This window comes from Clupea harengus, chromosome 23 (genome assembly GCF_900700415.2).
Source record: "Clupea harengus chromosome 23, Ch_v2.0.2, whole genome shotgun sequence".
NCBI lineage: Eukaryota > Metazoa > Chordata > Actinopteri > Clupeiformes > Clupeidae > Clupea > Clupea harengus.
The window spans coordinates 22234796-22237295 of record NC_045174.1 but is presented as its reverse complement, the minus strand read 5'-3'; the positions used below and the strand labels follow the sequence as shown (position 1 = coordinate 22237295).

General features: G+C 45.0%; 1 long non-coding RNA gene across 1 annotated transcript; it reads left to right on the top strand.

Annotated features, from left to right (window-relative positions):
* The first annotated feature begins 1917 nt into the window (after nucleotides 1-1917).
* LOC122128684 lies at nucleotides 1918-2412 on the top strand. Its single transcript, XR_006151561.1, has 2 exons — nucleotides 1918-2197; nucleotides 2326-2412. It is a non-coding gene; the product is annotated as an uncharacterized LOC122128684 (long non-coding RNA).
* Nucleotides 2413-2500: the final 88 nt, after the last annotated feature.

Here is a 2500-nt window from a genome sequence, read left to right as displayed (position 1 = left end):
AGTCCACAGCTCTTTAGAGTGAGTGTTCTTTATTCATGGCCATTATAGTTTTAGTATACATTTGTTCATTTCCCCAAACAGACAGTGAAAGGAAGAGAGACAATCCAAATCCAAAACAATCCAACAACCGCAGAAGAAGAAAAAAAGAATATCAGGATGCAGAAATTATCCACAAGCTGCAACGTCCAGCAGGCAGAAGAGAAGGACGTCTCAAAAGTCGCTTAAAGACCTCACAACGTCCAGCAGGCAGAAGAGAAGGACGTCTCAAAAGTCGCTTAAAGACTTCACAACGTCCAGCAGGCAGAAGAGAAGGACGTCTCAAAAGTCGCATAAAGATGCAAATCAGATGGTCTTCTAGGCCAAATATTATTAGATTGGCTGACACACACAAACCATTAGAGTACACAAGTGCAAACACTAACCTCAACCAAACGTAACACAGGCACAAGACCTACAACACAGCAGAGCAGTTTCTGTATGGAGAAAGAGAGTGACAGACAGAGAGAGAGAGAGAGAAGGTATATATATATATCTACTAGGCCTGTCAACCCTGGTAAGAGAGAGAGCGAGAGAGAGAGAGAGAGCAGGTATATATACTGTATATATAGCTACTAGGCCTGTCAACCTGGTAAGAGAGAGAGAGAGAGAGAGAGGGAGAGAGAGAGAGCAGGTATATATATATATATTTACTAGGCCTGTCAACCTGGTAAGAGAGAGAGAAAGAGAGAGAGGGAGAGAGGGAGAGAGAGAGAGCAGGTATATATATATATTTACTAGGCCTTTCAACCTGGTAAGAGAGAGAGAAAGAGGGAGAGAGAGAGAGAGAGAGAGAGAGAGAGAGACGGATTGAGATTGAGAGTTTACGGAGGACTGATAATATATATATTTAATCTGTCCACCCAGGTAGACAGAGAGAGAGAGAGAGAGAGAGAAATGCAGAGGTCATCTGTTGACCTTTCCTCTCTAGTAGGCACTTTCCTCATGTTCACTCATATTTCTGTGGAGGAGCAGAGACATGTCCATGTCTGTGGTCTGGGACACCTGAAGCAGAGACATGTCTGTGGTCTGAAGCAGAGACATGTCTGTGGTCTGTGGTCTGAAGCAGAGACATGTCTGTGGTCTGAAGCAGAGACATGTCTGTGGTCTGTGGTCTGAAGCAGAGACATGTCTGTGGTCTGTGGTCTGAAGCAGAGACATGTCTGTGGTCTGTGGACTGAAGCAGAGACATGTCTGTGGTCTGTGACACCTGAAGCAGAGACATGTCTGTGGTCTGAAGGAGATACATGTCTGTGGTCTGAAGCAGAGACATGTCTGTGGTCTGTGGTCTGAAGCAGAGACATGTCTGTGGTCTGAAGCAGAGACATGTCTGTGGTCTGTGGTCTGAAGCAGAGACATGTCTGTGGTCTGAAGCAGAGACATGTCTGTGGTCTGTGGTCTGAAGCAGAGACATGTCTGTGGTCTGTGGTCTGAAGCAGAGACATGTCTGTGGTCTGTGGTCTGAAGCAGAGACATGTCTGTGGTCTGTGGTCTGAAGCAGAGACATGTCTGTGGTCTGAAGGAGATACATGTCTGTGGTCTGAAGCAGAGACATGTCTGTGGTCTGTGGTCTGAAGCAGAGACATGTCTGTGGTCTGTGGTCTGAAGCAGAGACATGTCTGTGGTCTGTGGTCTGAAGCAGAGACATGTCTGTGGTCTGAAGCAGAGACATGTCTGTGGTCTGTGGTCTGAAGCAGAGACATGTCTGTGGTCTAGGACACCTGAAGCCCACAGAGGCTGTCAAGCCTGGAATGTATTCTCAGATGTACTGTTTTAAATACTCAGATAAATATTTCTGTAGCATACAAGCACGTTATACTGTGTAGATACAGACACATAGACAAGTGGATGCAGTTTATGATGAAATTCACTTTCGACAATAAGAGAATTTATACCTCAGCGTAAGTTTTAAAACAGGAAAGATCCTGGCTAGATCATTCCGTCGCTGAGTCACTGCCTGTCATCATTCAGTGTCAGTTACGTATAAGAAAGAGTACAAATCAAAGACATTCAGTAGGTTATTGCACTGAGCATGTGTGTGTGTGTTCAATCCAACGCTGTCATGTCAGGTTATTGCACTGACTGTGTGTGTGTGTGTGTGTGTGTGTGTGTGTGACTGTGTGTGTGAGACTGTGTGTTCAATCCAACGCTGTCATGTCAGGTTATTGCACTGACTGTGTGTTCAATCCAACGCTGTCATGTCAGGTTATTGCACTGACTGTGTGTGTGTGTGTGTGTATGTGTGTGTGTGTGTGTGACTGTGTGTTCAATCCAACGCTGTCATGTCAGATTATTGCACTGACTGTGTGTTCAATCCAATGCTGTCATGTCAGGTTGCCACAATATGGACTGTGTGAATAATACACTTTACAATCACAAATAAAAAAAAACAAAAAGGCGATGTGCAAACTCATCTAACACACCCTTAGTACATCCTGCGCTGTGTCAGGGTAGACCTCTCTGT